Here is a 16759-nt window from a genome sequence, read left to right as displayed (position 1 = left end):
CTTACGCTGTTCTGCACACCGTCCATCGTTGCTCTTATCAGTCTAGTCAGCTTCCCGGGAAAGCTGTTCTCGTCCATAATTTTCCATAGCTCTGTGCGGTCGATACTGTCGTATGCCGCTTTGAAGTCGATGAACAGGTGATGCGTTGGGACCTGGTATTCACGGCATTTCTGGAGGATTTGCCGTACGGTGAAGATCAGGTCCGTTGTCGACCGGCCGTCGATGAAACCGGCTTGGTAACTTCCCACGAACTCATTTACTTTAGGTGAAAGACGACGGAAGATGATCTGGGATAGCACTTTGTAGGCGGCATTCAAAATGGTGATCGCTCGAAAGTTCTCACACATTAACTTGTCGCCTTTCTTATGGACGGGACAGATTATCCCTTCCTTCCACTCCTCCGGTAGCTGTTCGGTTTCCCAGATCTTGACTACTAACTGGTGCAGACAGGTGGCCAACTTTTCCGGGCCCATCTTGATGAGTTCTGCTGCGATACCGTCCTTACCAGCCGCTTTGTTGTTGATATGTGACCTACTTTATGAAAGGCCAGCGACTCACCGGCGCCCCCATAGATGTCAAGGAGTTGGATATTTGGAATGGGTTGATTAAGGATTCACCATAAGCGAGTGATGCGGTAAGATTTATATTGTGTAAGTGTATTTGAGTAGATCATGTAGATGTGTTGATGTACACACTTTAATTAAATCTCCGACCTCAGCAAACGGATTGCCGAGAATCCAACAGCCGAGAATCCGGTAATAACATTTACTGAATCTCGGTAATCCAACTCTTTACCGAGATCTCGGCAAAGTTCACCGAGACTCGGTAATGGTTTACCGAAATCTCGGTAAAAATTTTATCGAGAATCAGTAAATATTTTACCGAGATATCAGCTGTTGGATTCTCGGTAAACCGTTTACCGAGATCAATTTCTGAATTTAAGTGTGTAAGTGTAAGTGATTTTTTAACATCAACGGTTGGAGGGACATAGCTAAGAAATTTGTCACTCCATGGGCCTTTTTGCTGCCGGGATGGGGCACAGGCATAAGTTATTTCGGCTAGGCGACATATTTTTCTGATAAAACTCTGCGTTCCTGATGATTTCTCAAATAAGGCGAACCCTCCTGAAGTAGTCATAACAGAGCTCATGATAGAACTAACGGTTTTTAAGAGCATTTCTGGGTCTATGTTGCGGTCACGAAATCTTTTGTTGGTTTTAAGCAATGCCCCACAGTTATGTATTTTTTTTTACAAAAAATGAACTCTCCGACAACAGCCGCAAATAATTTTGTCTGATTGCAAATTTTTGACATCCATTCAATTGGATAGAATTTGCTGCTCAACCCTGCATTCCAGATCAATTTTAGTTGCACAGTTTGATATATCTACCACGGAATGACAGCAAACTGTTATGTCTATGTGGAACTACTTTTAAATAGCTTATTCCTTTCAATATCACGGTGACCTAGAATTCAAAATAAGTTAACTGAGTTCCCTTTTCCCCGTCGTAGTGAAAGTATGCATTCTCAGACAAGCTTTGAAGTGCATTTGTAAGCAAACAATGCTTTTAGTGCTGCTTGACTATCTGAAAATATTAAAATAATTTCATATCTATATTTTCTCTCCAGGTAAATATTTGCGTATTTCAAATAAGCAAAAGTCTCTGCTTGAAACACCGTAGGATAGTGACCCATCGCCACTGAAATTTTGATTCCAGGCCCATACATTCGTGCTCCCATTTTTATTCCAACTATCGAGCCATCTGTTTAGAATTTGATAGATCCTCGACGAACAGTGGGACTTCCGATATCCCAATCTGCGTGAGGTTCTTCACGCAACTTGTAGGGTGCATTGCCACAGCGATTTCAGTTTTACACCTAGTGGTTAATGTCTCGTCTGATTAACTGTGTAATAGGGTATCATTTCAACGTTTTACGAACTAAAACAGCAGTTCTAGCAGAATATTTTAGTTCATCATGGAACAGATTACTATTTTGTGTCAGAACCCCAAGATCTTTTTTTTATTGGACCATGGTTCTTGAAAAAGCGCCACATCCAGTACTTTTGTCATAAACCTTCGACACAGCACAGTAGAAGCACCTTTTGCGTGATGGAGCTTTACCAGTTTCTTTCATGAAACATCACATAATCCCATAATCACGTTATATAAGACACTGATCCTACCAGTTGTTCTATACGACCGTGAGACTTTAAGGCGTTGGAGGAAATTAACTATAAAGAAGTTTTTGAACATGAAGTGCTGTGAGCTATACATGGCGGAGAAGCAGAAAATGCTATCTGGCGTCGCATGAATCACGAGATCTATCAAGAGTACATAAGTGACCCGATTTTGTCAGCCTATTTCCGGACTACATTTTTTGCTCTCTTCAAAAATCTAAACCACGTATGTAGCAACCCTAATCCTACCTAATGCATCTGACAAGAGCCAACATCTATTGTGTATCCACAATGGAATCCTTTGTGGATATACTCACAAATGTTTACATACAAGATGTTGAATTCTAAAAATGGCGGCCTGGTGATCTAAACAGTTTTTTTAATTTTTTAATCCCTCTATAATTTGCCTTTCAGCAGTAGTTTGATGATGAACGTTAATGAACTAATCAAAGTTTGATACGAAAATAATGAGAGCAAAAAGTTCGTCGCTAAATTGGGCTGACAAAATCGGGTCCTTACTGTATAAACATAAGGATATTATCAAGCTAGTATATAGCACGGCAGACTGAGTTGGCCCGATCATGTCGCAAGGTTGCCGAAATAACATCAGGCAAAGATAATATTAACTACAGGACTAGTTAGAGTCCGGTGGCTCCGTGGCAGCCCAAGCACAAGCCAAGTAACAATCATAGCTGAATAATAGCTTGTGTAGCTAAAATTTAAAAAAAAATCAAGCTCATGGGCGGTTTATTCATCCATTGCAATGCATTGTACAGCAATGAATGGATTGTCGGGAAGATTATGCCAAGAAATAGAAATAGCTGAATAGCAGTTTCTTAAGTTTGCTTAAGAGTTGTTTGTTTCACTCTTATACAGCGAAAATGTTGGTAGAATTTTGGTAGAAGAGGACCTATGGGCACTTGTAGTTCAAGGGGGCTGGAAACGATTGGAGATCCAGATCCAATATTGATTGATTTGGTGTAGAATCTATGAATCAAGTTATAGCCAACCAAATACCAAATACGAAATATCCAAATGGTTTGGGTCTAAAATAACCCTAAAGCACCCGGAAGGCTAAAATACTTTGAACCCCTGAAAAATTGAGAACATTGAATTGTGAATTTCTTGAGCAGTTTGGACGATATCAACCATCATCCAGTCTAAATAGGTACATTTTTCACTTTCGGAAAAGCACAAAAATGGCCAAAATTTGTTTGTTTTTTGACGGATTTTGATGAAACTTTTACAACTTCCCGAAAAACTCGTCTAGTTAAGGATTCTAGGAAGACCTTGCTCCGAAGTTATTCCGGATTGTCTTGGGATACCAATATTGACCACATGCTTTGCACAACGTATACCTTAGGATTCCGATAAGTTTTGTCCGCTATCCTGATGAGATAGAGTGATGCCGTCTTCGACTAAGTTGTTGAGCAAGCTAATAACAATCAGACTATTAGGTTTATGGTTCGTGATTTATTCGCTAGGTAAAGCCTTGTGTCAAAAGTTTAAAAAAATATATATTTCGGAATTCGGTTTAAAGCTTTTACCATCATTGATGACGCCAAATCCGACATAAACCTATCATTGACCTATTTTTATTATGGCCACCAAACCCAACATAGACCCAATAGTTGTTCGATGTTGGTCCAACAGTGGCCCAAACGTTCAATAAAAATTGACCCGACTTTGACCCGACATTCGATACTTTTTCAGTCTGGCGGAATTTTGCAGGGTTTATCGTGTTTCGTACCCAGCTACTCATTCGAGTGACAATTTAATCAATTGACAAGGATTAACTAGAAGGAAAAATTTTTGAAAAGAGTTGGTTAGTGTTCAAATGTATGAGATGATTTTTTGCAACACTGCTTCTGGCTTATTACAGTTTCGAGATGAACGTGTTTGGACTTGTCAAAACACGTTTATCTCGAAACTCTAATAAGCTAGAAGTACACCGTTTTCAGCAAAGATTTTGTGCAAGAAAAAACTATCTGCCAATGGCGTTTTTTGTTAGAGGTGCATCCACAAGGCAGCCCCTGTTCCAAATACATTCAAACACCTACATATATCTCAGAGTCTGGCAGAGAGAATGAAACCGTCTAAAATGCCGCGTTATTAATTAGCTCGTTAGCTTAGTTGCAAAAGCACTTGTATACGCTTTTTTTTTTGAAGGTCATGAGTTCAAATTTTACCTAAGCTGAGGATTTTTTCGTGATTTCACTAATAATTTATTCATCTGTACATATGTACGATGAATTGAATGAAAAAAAAGATTTTTTTACAAGAAATGATCTGTAAAAACTCCTGAAATTATTTTTCAAATATTCCCAAAGAATGATTTAGTTACTAAATTGAGAGTGAAGTTTTTTGGTGGAATGGATTACTTTTTACGGGAGATTTTCATTAAGCTCCGAAGAATTGTTGAGGTTTTGTTGAAGCTAAGTAAGCATCAAGCCGAGAATATTTGAAGAAAACGGGAATATAATTTAAATAGAAATATGTAATGAAGGTCACAAATTGATACACATAGAAGAATTAAAATTGTAAATTTATATAAAAAAAATGACCCGAAATTTTATTGGTTTTAACCAATATGACGTTACTTAAAGCTTTTGGCCAATGACATCAATAGTTTATTCATTTTTGGAATTAAATGGTGGTTTATTCCCAATTTGTATCACTAAGTACGGTAAAAAGTAGTCAAGAGTAATTTAAAAAAAAAGGTAAACTAAGAAAGTATCATGTTTTGACGGGACAACCCTATAATTTTCATCGGGAATGCATCAGGACGCTTTACAGTGAAGCTAATGAAGGAAATACTGAAGAATTTTTAGCTGAAGTTCCTTAAAGATATTTTCCCGCCTCGGAATTCCGAAAAATATTTTTACATAATATTGTAAAATGTAGAAAGTGGATTATTCTGAAATTCTTGATGTTTTTTTTTTTCTACAAAATTTATTGTAAAAACTTGCATTTTCCGAAGAAAACATTTGCAACAATTTCTCAAAAATGTTGTAGGTAGTCCTGAAATACAGGGTGCGGCAGGAAAAAATGCGACAATTTCAAGGCGATAGCACACGCTAAATATGAGATATATATGACTATCTTTCATGACAGTGTATGAGTCTATTTGACCTTCTATACAGACTAGATACAGAGTACAGATTTCTCCAGAAAGCATAAAATTTGAAGTTATTTTCAATAAAACTAATAAAAACTTTATAAATTGCTGCTTGAACTTGAAAAAAAAATATGAAAATTTGTACCTTTTTACACATGTTTTAGAAAAATAAATACCAGATGAAATAAGCACATGTAAATGATGATATTGTAGAGAAAATTAAAAAAAAATGTTTTTTTAAGATATGAAATTTAGCGACCGATGTACTTTTCAGTGGTTTGAAAATTCTGCTTGTCTTCAGCTTCAGGTGCAGGCTTGTAAAAATTTTAAATTATTTTTCATAAAATTAGCCTGTTGGAGATCATGGTATGTTGAAACATAGATTGGTTAACGTCAAATGGACGAAGATGGGGTTTGAAGGTAGAAAAACCCTTTCGCATTTTTTCCTGCCGCATGCTGTACTACACTATGATTTTCTGAATTTTAAAGCGAAGCGTTCATTAGTCAGGCATTTCAGAAGAATTTCTTGATAGTTTCATTCAGGATTGCATCCTATAACTTTTCCATAAATTTCATCACAATTATTACCAGGTTCTTCCCCATTACATTCATATATTCATTAAATTCCTCAGATTTTTTTCATCAGCTTCAGAATGAATTTGTCAAAAAAAAATATTAGAAAACTTCCTGTAGCTTGAGCAGATGTCGCTTCAAACGATTGGCTACAAGCACACACGTCCAGATGGATTCCTCTAGTTATTTCCAGGGGAAATCCCTGAAAGTTCTGTCAGAAATAATTATAGAAGGAATTTGGTTCACGGTTTTGGAAAACAACTGTTCTATTGATATCTAGAGTCTATTGGAAATACTCTGGAATTTAGTTGTTATTTCACAGGCAAAACTACCGGAGAAGCTTCACTGGTACTTATTGGGTGGATCAATCCTACCAAGTAGGTTTATTAAATTAGCCGGGTCAGTTAGATGTACAGAAGCTTTATTAGCGAATATTCAATGTAATGGTTTTGATTCCCAGTCTCGGAGCTATTATCAGGATTATTTATTTTTCATGACACTTTTCTCGGAACACTAATGTTTGCGCGAGTTTCTTCTGGATTATTGAAACACATACTAAGAGCAGCGTATTTCACGGCAGCTTTAATGCTATATTAAATAGAATTCATTACAATACACAGAAAAAAATATGCAATTAAAATTCGGCGAGAAATCATGCACATAAAGGGAATGCTAGAGTTAGTGCACTTTTACATGAGATATAATGTAAAATTACATTACCATCGTATAAATTTCCACCCACCATCGCGTAAACCATCATGAACACCAACCGGTTACGCGACTATTAGCGGAAATTTACACGAATGTAACGTAATTTTACATGATATCTCATGTAAATATGCACTAACCCTACACACTAAGAAAAACTCAATTTTAATGATGACATAATTGAAGAATTTGACGTAATTAATCATGACACAACGAAATATATGATTTATTTTTACGTCTTTGGAGACGGGAATGCAAAGATGTTCATTTTCAGATTCTTTATAGTCATCTTGAACATGCTTTAAGCGTGTTCCAGCAACATTCAAACGCGACACTTATTTTTCAGTTTAATGGTCCACAAATTTACATAAACAAGAACGCAATCGAACCAGGCAATGTTTGTTGACAATGAAACGTCAAATGCCGTGGTGCAAACTAGTCTGTAATTTGTGGAGCCTTTCCTGCGGTACGTTTTTTAACTGTTACAAGATTATCGATTTGTGCAGTGACTAAAGTGATAAATCTCTATAGCGTGGAAAAAAGGACGGTCAAGAGGACGACAACAGGCGTCACAAATATATATTTCTACGGATACAGTTAAGAACAGCTGCAGGGCAGTGTGTCAAAGCGAAAGAAGAGAACTTCCAGATCAAGTGATTCACCAGAATAAAAAGCAGTGTTTGAAATGTGTTGTACTTATTATGATGCAAACTGAATAAAGGTTATTTGAATGAGCTACAGGGGATAGACAAAATGATCGGGACAGGCAAAATTTTCACTTTTCGAAAAATGTTCAACAAGCTGTAACTTTTCGAAAAGTGTATCAAATATTCTCAAATTTTTACTGCAAGTTTATCAACTAGTTGTGTATCAGTGGTCCAAATTTGGGAAAGATCAGGCCATTCTCCACGAAGTTATAAAGGTGCTTGGGAAAGGTAAAATTATCCGATAACAAATTTTGAGCTGTTATATCTCCAAATTCAATGAACCGAATGCAATGAAATTTTGACCATTTATGACTTATATAATGAGCTATGAAAAACCGTTGACTCAACTTAAAATTCTTAACACGGAAGAAAATTATAACGATAAGATTATTTTCCTAGTAAAACACCAAATTATCCAAAACTTCAACATCGTTTCAAACTTCCTGATGCAAATTAGAGTTCATTTAATTTCCCTCTAATTGACATATATATAAATGTGTTTTGAAGGCAAGTAACAACATAGCCGCCAACAAATTGAAAAAGTAATGGAATACATATTAAAAATTTACCATTTTGCTAAAAAACCGCGAAAAAAATAAAATCGCTATAACTTTTTCTCTTGTTAAAAATTTCAAGATAAGTCAAATGCTTTCCAGAGTTCATTATATAAGTCATGAATGGTCAAAATTTCATTGCAATCGAGTCTTTAAATCCGGAGATATAATAGCTCAAAGATGGCTATCGGATAATTTTATCTTTTTCAAGAATCTTTATAACTTCGTGGAAAATGGCCCGATTTTTCCCAAATTTGGACCACTGATGCACAACTAGTTGATGAACTTACAGTAAAAATTTGAGAATATTCGGTGCACTTTTCGAAAAGTTACAGCTAGTTGAACATTTTTTGAAAAGTGAAAATTTTGCCTGTCCCGATCATTTTGTCTATCCCCTGTGTCTAGTATGTTTTACACTTTACACTAAAGAAAACCTGGGGAATAGAATTCATTTAAAAAGCGAGGGAATTGAGGTTATGTTAATGACAGAAAGTGAATGCAGTGAAATTACAAACCTGCTTGAATCAGTATAGTGTAAAAATAAGATCAAACATAATTTTGTGTCATTTTGCTCGCTGTCATATGTCGGCGTAGAATGTTAAAAAATTACAAGATTTTTTCGAAGTGTGTAGCATTCCCTTTATGTGCATGATTTTTCGCTGAATTTTACATGAATATTTTTCTCTGTGTAGTTTTACAGTGTTTTTTTTAACTAAAATTTAACATAGTTCCTGCTCATGAGTTTATTTCGCTTTGACAAAGTTCTTCTGTTAACTTCACAAAATTCCATTATCCAGAACAATATGAACCACTAACAGAAGCAGACGATTTTATTACTTGTTCGTCTTGAGAACATGTCAATTCTTAAAATTCATGTATTTAAATGTATTTAAATGCGTCGTCGGGACAAATCATAAGCAGTCGTTTTGATTTCAGAGGTAATTGATTATGCATTCGCGTGCCCGTCCCAGAGAATGAAATCCAATGTGAACTTACTCAAGGTTTTGAGAGTGTTGGTTGTAGGGGGATATACAAGTTTGTATTCATTCTAGGATTACGTATTGTTAAGATTAATTTAATGATAGATTGCTCATTATTAAGAAGTTGTTTTACGTGTTCACCTTATGCTTTGGCGTAAGGTGCTGTCGATTTTTCAGGCACTAGAGTTTTGTTGGAAATAGTGTGCGTGGAAGATTCGGGAGTTCGATTGCCGGCAATTGACTAATCGGCGCGAAAAGACATCCGATCGGAAGTTTTTATGCTGCAACCAAAGGCAATAATATCAGCTGAATAGGATTATTCGGTGAGTTCGTTCCTTGTTGTTCCCTTTTATAATTGAACATTAAATATACTTGGAGATTTCGGCGGGTAGCCTAAGGAAACTAAATGAACTAGTTTCCAGACAAATTCTCGTGGGGGCTAGGATTTCGTCATGAAATAACAACCATAATGTTGTATTCCAAGGTATCTGAATTTAACTTACTTATCAACATTATCGCAAAAGTTTTGTTAGAAACTGCTGAGACAGTCTATAATAATAATTCTTCTTCTTTCTGGCTCGACGTTCCAACTGGAGCTTGGCCTGCCTCTCTCCAACACAGTGTTCTTTGAGCGCTTCCAGTTATTGATAGAAGGACTTTCTTTGCCCGCCATGGCATGAATTTGTATATTGTGAAGCAAATACAATGATAAACTATGCCCAGGGAAGTCGAGAAAATTTCCCTGACCCGAGCGGGATTTGAACCCGCCGTTTCCGGATTGGCGATCCAAAGCCTTACCACTAGGCTAACTGGGGACCCTTCCACAAGAATACTTCACAAAAATAAAACTTGAACGACTGTAGAAAACTATTCAGAAAATTATTCGTATGCTCTTCTTATGTTACATCATCCCTCACGGGATCAACGTTTTGTTCTGCTAAAGTTCCCAGTGGTATTTACCGGCCCACAATCAAAAGATCATCTTGGACTTGAACGACCTACAACAGCCTAGGTATGTTCAAGCCAGCATACATAGGTTGCTCAATCATACGCTGCATCCACTAGGCAGACCTACAAACAGCACCTCGTCGCGTCGTCGCATAGATCAGCCAGAACCCCCCGAGCTCTAGAATCGTTCTTACAAGTGCAATGCAATCTGCAACTGCACCGCGATGCACTTTTTCACACAGACACACACACATACACATACATTAAAGGTGATCGCACAATGCACCGAGCGGACAAGATTTCATCCGAAAACACACGGCAACAACGGCACTGCAGCAGCAACAGCAGCCCCAGTAGCCAGCGGACCTGCGGAGTTGCGCAATGTCTTGAGAGACCTCTTTTTGCAGCGAAACGATAGCTTATGCTGCCATCGGAGCTCCGGTGGAGCTACCGATGCTGCTGCTGCTGCGGCAGCAGCGATCGCCGAGAAGAGGTGATCGCGGGAGATGTGTAGGCCCAGGGGACAGGTAACCGTAGATTGGAGTCATGGCCCCAACAACGTCTGCTTGGCGATCACTCTCAATTTCATTGGATTGGATTGGTCGCCCTTCCGAGTGGAGGCTGATTGCACTGTAGTTTTCATGGTTCAGTTTTTCAGTAAACAGTTTCGATCAGGGTTTGTGACTTTAATATCCGGACATTTGAGGACCGCTGTGGAGACTGCGTAGACTTACTTTGTATTTAAGAATTGCCTGGAATCCACCAGCTTTTCGCGAACTTTTCAGCAGAACTTCAGCTTCAACGGCTTCGATCAATTCAGCAATGGTAGTAATCGATATCCTTGTCGGTGATCGGCTTTTCAAAACCCTTTCGTAATCGCGCACTGTCACTGTTCCATTCACTTGCCCAAGTCGAGCTACTGTTATTACGAAACTGTCGGGAATATGCAACAACTGTACGATCGCGCGCTATCAGCAGTAAAAGGTCGCCACTCTGAACTGGTCTCGTAGAGCTACATTCACTTTTCTACGCGATCGAGGCAACGGCAACAACAATTTCACCACCCTTCACTGTAGATCAATTCCTCAGAAATAGCCCCCTGAGGGCACACCTTCCATCAGGTCTCACACCCTGGACAGAATCGCACACCGTAGATCTTCCGCTTTTCGTATTCTTCCACACTGATCCAGCGATCGTTAAGTGCACTTTCCAGTCGAATTCCTTCCAATTAGTCACACCACTTCCCCAAATCGAAAAATTTGTCAATCACACACCGATCAGAAGCACAGAAAAAGCACCAATCACTATCTTCCCCACAGTGAGGGTCCTTCTTCTTCACTCAATGGGATCTTCTCAAGAAAAAACGGCAGGCGCTGCTCGGGAGCTCGCTGGAAAACGCTGCTTATCCAATAAAAGTCGTCGATCAACTGAACCTCGGCTGCCAGCGCGTGGACCTCCAAGGTGCCAAGAAATTCAAACTGCTGCAGCAGCCCCCGCGTAGGCGCGCGCGCGAGCTCCAAACGATCAAAACGATCACTTTTCCTGCGACTCCGCCGCAGCACCGAGCTGATCACTTTCTCGCGCGAGAACCACGCGATCCTCTCGCGCTCTTCTGCGATGGTGGAGCGATCGCTCTCTCGCAGGCGCGAAACCCCAACTGGAAACGTGGGTCCCGGTAAGACCCTCGTAGCAGGCGCGAAAAAGCCTATACTCTCGTACTCTCTCGTCAAACCACCTTTTGCAGAGTGCACTCGGTGAGCCGATACAGCCGATTCAAAGAGTGAGAAAAGTTGATCAAGTCTTTCCGAAGAAAACTTCTGCTTCTGGGAGGATTCGGATCAACAACAAACCTCTCTTGCGCGGGACAACCAGAAAGTAGAGTTGTGAAGCATGCGGAGAACGATGCCGCCGTTGCCGCCGCCGCACCGAACCGTATTTAATGAAAATAAAATAAGAAAGGCGAAATGAAATAAAAAACCGGAGTCAGAAAATTCCTCTCTGATGACATAACGAGGTGAGGTTTCGTGTGTTGTGTGTGCGGTGCTCTGGGATACATGAATGGAAAATGTATGATGGAAAGAAAAGAAAAGAACTGGGACGAATTTGCTTGCTTTTTTGCTCGGAGACAGTTTTAAGAAAATTCAAATTGTTTCCACTTGAATGAACCCTTAAGCTTGCAAAATATGCTTATTATTTAGTTGCCCATTAATCATTCCAGTTCATATTCTTCTTGAACCCTTGCACTTTTTTTACATTTTGTTACTCAGAATAAGGAGACAATTTCACATTTGTTATAGATTTGTTACAAATCCCATCTAGAAAATTGTAATAAATTATAACAAACCAAGATATCCATAACTCATTGTGATATAATCATGTACAATATCTTTGGTGTTTTCAAAAGACTAACTCAAATATATCACATTATGTTATAAATGTGGTTTGATAACTCATTGTAATACAATGTAGTTTTGATTTGCCGACACTTAGAAAATAATGTTACGAAATTGTATCAAATTTTGGTAGGAACTAGTAATCATAAACCTAAAATTTATATCACATTTTGTTATTATTTTGATCAGATAATAACCAAATAGGTTATTATGTTGTTTACTCCAGCCAGTGTACTTTTTGTTACAATTTTTGTTTTTTTATTAAATATCATCCTGTATCTAGTTTATAACATAATAAGTTATTGAAAAATATTGTAACATCATAACACAATAATATTGTGATCATATTATGATATAAACTTGATATAATTCTAAGTCGGGATTCCATTTATCTTTAAACATACAGTCCGTCGTTATTTTGTGTTTACTATACTGCCCCTATTCGCATAACAGTCCCATATTTGCTGAGTTTACTATTCACATGGGACTGTTATGCGAATGGGGGCAGTAAAGGGGGGCATAAATTAAATGTGACGTAAAAAACCCGAATCAATCCACCTAGTGCCTGTCTCGTTGAATATGTTCTCACGTTCTTTCCGTCGACGTAAGCCGAAGTATCTGAATCCTGATACTTTATAAGGAAAGCAAGCATTTTATCAAAGCCATCATAAAATTGACTCAAAAATTATTAATGGAACATAGTCCAACGTTATGTTCAACATATGAGCAGAGCTGAAATATATCAGACTTCTTAGTCAACTGTTTGAGCACCTTCACTAACACTGGAGGCCAATTAATATCTAGACGATACTTACCTACAAGCTAAGATATAATTTTTAATACAATCACAGATCGCTTTGCGGTTTTTTTCTGCACACTTAAAGCTATATTTTACTATCATATCATAAGTTAAAACATTCATGTAAAATTTGACAAAAAATGCAATTTCCCATACAAACTTCAACCACATTACAGAGTGCGAGGGCGCAACCAGTTGCATCTAAATTTTATTCAGTAATTTTAGACTCAAATGGGAATTGGAAAACTTTTGTTCGGAATTGATGCGATTAATTTTAAATTATACCATACAACGTTTACTCATCCTACTGTATATTTACACCTCAGGAATCCGAAATTGTGTGATTTGGTTCACTTTCATATTTGGCTATTTCCGACGGGACACCCGGAATCGGTTTCGGATCACTACCGATTGAGATATATTCTGAGAATATTTCCCTGCTTACTTCTCATAAGGTTATCGAAAAAGCCGCGGTGTGATTTGTCGCATGCATGGGTTTAGTTCACTTTTATATTTGGCCACTTCCGGCGGGATACCTGGAACCGGTTCCAGATCACTATCGATTCAAGTATGTTCTGAGAATATTTTTCTGCTTACTGTTCATCAGGATATCAAAAAAAAGCCACCATTTGATATGTCGCATGCATGGGTTTGGTTAACTTTTATACTTGGCCACCTCCAGCGGAACATCTGGAACCGGTTCCGGAAGACTACCGGTTCCGATATGATCTGAGAAAGTTTTCCTGCTTACTGTTCATAAGGTTATCGAAACAGCCGCGGCTTGATATGTCGCATGCATGGGTTTAGTTCACTTTTACGTTTGGCCACTTCCGGCGGGACACCCGGAACCGGTTCCGGAACACAACCGATTCAGACATGGTCTGAGACCATTTTCATGGTTACCGTTCATCAAGTTATCGAAAATGCCGCAGTTTGATGTGTGTCTGGGGTACCGGTCCGGAACACCTAAATGGCCATAGCTCCAGAACGGCTGGACCGATCCGAACCATTTTCAATAGGAAACAATGAGACCAGATTCCGCGTCGAATGAACCGTTGCACAGTGGGAAAAAATATGTATAAAACGCGAATAAATTCTATATCTCTGCTCAGAGTGGATGGATTCGAATGAATTTTTGACACGAACTGCCAAAATCTCTACAGTTTCAGATAAGCAGGGTTTCATTCGCCGCACGATGCTGGAAATCGGTGAATTGGGCCCGTGTTACCCCACTATCTCTCTTTTTCACCTTTTTCGAAAAATCCTGGAGTGCAAAATAAATTATTTATTTAATTCGTGTTTGTGTAAAAACTTCCGTAGTACCGAATGGAGCTGATTTGGGTCACTGCACGGCCTTAAAAATTGAAATATTTTCAAATCACCCCGATATTCCCTATTTCTTTGAAATTTCACATTCATCTCCGCCCGGAGTAGAACGCAATCTTTGAGAGCAGGACCAACCCTATGTCAAATTGCCGATACTATGCAAGTTTTTACACACATACGAGTTAAATAAGTAATTTATTTTGTACGCCAGTCGGGAATATATGAGGATTTTCTCAAAATGGTGTGTGTGAGAGATAGTGGGGTAAAACGAGCTAAATAAACTAATTTCCAGCATCGTGCGGCGAATAACACCTTCCTTATCTGAAACTGTAGAGATTTTGGCAGTTCGTGTCAAAAATTCATTCGAATCCATCCACTCCGAGCAGAGATATAGAATTTATTCGCGTTTTATGCATATTTTTCCCACTGTGCGTTGGTTATTAAAATCGGATGAGGTTTACTGCCAAAAAGTGATGTGAGTTTATTTGTATACACACATACACACAGACATCACTTCACTTGCCTGTAAAAGAGCCTCCACAGCTATTGCGGCACTGTCCCGGATGATGTCCAATAGCTCAGCGGTGTACGCCAGTAAGCGCAAGCTTCTGGCTAGTGTTGCTACGTCCATACTTAGGTATGGCGGCCCGGCGTGGGGTACCGCGCTAAGTACTGAATGCTACCGACGGAAGCTGGAAAGTACTTACAGGCTTATGTGTCTGAGGGTTGCGAGCGCGTACCGTACCGTGTCACACGACGCTCTCTGCGTCATTACTGTTATGGTGCATTCTTATCAGGGAGGACATGGAGTGCTTCGAAATGCACGGCACAAGAGGCATACGCAGGACTGCCAGGATCCCAGCGCCAGTCCCAGCGCGCGTGGGACAGTTCCACCAATGGAAGGTGGACCCATAGGTTGATACCGAGGGTAGATAGTTGGATTGATAGGCGCCATGGGGAAGTTACATTCCACCTGACACAGGTCCTTACAGGTCATGGTTGCTTCCGACAGTATCTACACCGTTTCGAGCATGCGGATTCTCCCGAATGCCCAGTGGGCAATGGTTTAGAGGAAACGGCGGAACACGTTTTGTTCATGTGCCCGCGTTTTCGCACAATGCGTGACCGCTTGCTTGCTACATGCGGGGAGGACACAACTCCGGACAACTTGGTCCAGAGGATGTGTAGGGATGAGGTTAGCTGGAATGCCGTTTCAACGGCTATCACCCATATCGTCTGGGAGCTACAGAGGAGGTGGCGCGTGGACTCGGAGAATGGCTAGTTCAGATGCAGAGTACAAGAGGTGGTCCAGGGGTTCGAAGTCGGCTTCGTAGGTCATACCGGTGCCCTGCGGTCGAGATCGACCCTTACAGCGATTAAGTGGCCGCGGAGAGGAAGTCACGGTAGCGGTGCTGTCGTGGCGTTGGTCTACTGGGTTGGATCCGAGCCCGCGGTTGGAAAGGGGTCCCCGGCAAGGGTCGGGATAGGTGAGACCCTGCTGTCTGCAACCTTCGGGTGCATCTGATAGGGCCTGAAGGGTAGTGATACCCTTCCTTTGCGGGCAGGTCAGATCGGGTTGCACGTGGGCATCAGTTCTTGATGTCTGCTAAGCAGTTGGGCGCGGGCGGGGTTGACCCTGCCCGCCTTCCGAGGACAAAGGGAGTGGCGAGGACCACTCGGGAAACTGGTTAAGCGCCAGCATGCTACCGTGATGGACTCTCCAGAGCGAGTCATCGATGTTCGTTGCTGCTAGGCTACGGCAGCTAACCTTGAGGGTGCGATATGCACTAGCCCCTCTCTGAAGCAATACCTTCTTGGTGGTTCGGAAGAGACGTAGAGTTTGGCGACAATAGGAATGTGTTTTAGTGGGTCAAGGAGAGAGGCGGCCAGGAGTTGTTTATAGAGAAGAGCAAAGCGAGGGGTTTCAGCGGGGTACCAGGAGATCTCAGGGGAGTTTTCAGGGGTCTGCGGGGTTTTCGAAAGCATTTCAGAGAGTTTCAGAGCATTTTCAACCGGTTTTGGAGGCGTAACAGGTACGTTTTCGAGGGTTTCCGAGAGCATGACGTGCGTTACACGGGGTCCGAGTGGGTCTTAAGTGAGTTTCTCAGGCTCCTTCAAGGCAGTTTAGGCTGGTTTCAGAGGCGTTGCAGAGGCGTTTTTTGGAGCTTTTGGAGGGTCTCAGGTGTGCTACATAGGGTCCGAGGGACTTTTAGAGGGATTCCGGAGGCATTTCAGGAAGTTTCAGTTGATTTTCAGAGACCCCATCACAACATCTTTTGAAACGCCCCTGAAGTACCCGTTGATTTATAGGTCTTTTTGAAACCCCCTGATACGACTCTGACCTGAAATGCGTCGAAACGCCCCTGAATCCTCCGTAATCCCATTGTTACGCCCTTGAAATCAACATAATCAACTTGAATTACCTCTGAAACCATTTTGGACGCCTTTTATAGGCTCCAAAAACCCCATGAAACG

At 40.2% G+C, this 16759-nt stretch overlaps 1 protein-coding gene across 1 annotated transcript in view; it reads right to left on the bottom strand.

Annotated features, from left to right (window-relative positions):
- LOC109422014 (mucin-5AC) overlaps positions 1–11404 on the bottom strand; it is a 240925-nt gene extending 229521 nt beyond the window's left edge. The window contains exon 1 of the mRNA XM_029855257.2: positions 10501–11404. The gene's annotated coding sequence lies outside the window, so the exon portion shown is untranslated. The remainder of the gene's footprint in view (positions 1–10500) is intronic.
- Positions 11405–16759: the final 5355 nt, after the last annotated feature.

The sequence above is a fragment of the Aedes albopictus genome, chromosome 1, assembly GCF_035046485.1.
Source record: "Aedes albopictus strain Foshan chromosome 1, AalbF5, whole genome shotgun sequence".
NCBI classification, from domain to species: Eukaryota; Metazoa; Arthropoda; class Insecta; order Diptera; family Culicidae; genus Aedes; species Aedes albopictus.
This window is presented reverse-complemented; position numbering and strand designations above follow the sequence as displayed.